The sequence below is a fragment of the Galeopterus variegatus genome, unplaced genomic scaffold (genome assembly GCF_000696425.1).
Source record: "Galeopterus variegatus unplaced genomic scaffold, G_variegatus-3.0.2 Scaffold2114, whole genome shotgun sequence".
NCBI lineage: Eukaryota > Metazoa > Chordata > Mammalia > Dermoptera > Cynocephalidae > Galeopterus > Galeopterus variegatus.
The window spans coordinates 53,100-54,401 of NW_007728225.1; positions in this window are offsets into that span (position 1 = coordinate 53,100).

Below are 1,302 nucleotides of genomic sequence, written 5' to 3' on the forward strand. Positions count from 1 at the left end.
GTTACACTAACTGAGTGTGCCAATACATTCCGTTACACTGAATGTACTGATACATTCCGTTACACTGAGTGTGCAGATACATTCCATTACACTGAGTGTGCCAATGCATTCCATTACACTGAGTGTGCCGATACATTCTGTTACACTAACTGAGTGTGCAAATACATTCCGTTACACTAACTGAGTGTGCCAATACATTCCATTACACTGAGTGTACTGATACATTCCGTTACACTGAGTGTGCAGATACATTCCATTACACTGAGTGTGCCGATACATTCTGTTACACTAACTGAGTGTGCAGATACATTCAGTTACACTAACTGAGTGTACTGATACATTCAGTTATACTGAGTGTATCAGAATCTATCAGAATGATATGATTTCTTTTTTAAAAATTCTCTTTATTTATTTATTTTAACTTCTCAAAATACGGTGTAATTGATTTTCATGACCCTTTACCTGTTCCTCTTCCCTCCTCCCTGTCTCCCCTCTCCCTCCTACATTATATCTGTTCAGAATGATATGATTTCAAGTCAATAACTTCCACTAACAATTTTTTTCTACCTACTGCAACTCCTCCTTTTTCCTTAAGATAGCATAACTAAGGCTCAAAAGAAATACTCATTAGGTTACAAATATTCTTTTCTCTCCTTAAAGGTGCTACACATTTACAGAATTTCTAATTCCATCATTGCTTCAATTTTTTGATGGCACTTTGTATACAGCACTTAATTATGGAGAATAAGAAAAAGCAAAACTAAAATAAGGAAGAGGATATATGATACATTTTTATTTATTTATTTATATTTTAATTTTTTTCTTTCATGTGATACATTTTTAACAATCTGTTTTCTGATTCCCTTTAGATGCCCATTCAGCAACAAAGACCATACACAGGTTTCAATCTTTACTGTAGGGTTTATGAAAAGATGTAATGGTCTCATGCATTTTATTTTATAAATGTTGATTTCCACATTTTAACCTATTTAAATAAGCACAGCAAGACTCATTTATAAGGGCACAGACTCTTCCTGGTTCAGCCAGAAGAAAATATAAAACTAATCTACTTAGGAAAAGAATGCTTCTAAAACTCTTAACTTTAGATTGTATTAGGCTGAGCTTTTCTATAGGAAATTTCTTTAAAATCAGAAGAGTGCCTGAAAACTTTGCAATGGATGTGGAAAGTGCAAAAATTCTGCTCCAGGAAATGTTATACAGATGAAATATTTTAATCCATTAGCAGTTAATACTGAAAGCATATATGTGCGCTTAATCCTTTCCCATTCACTTTTTTTTTTT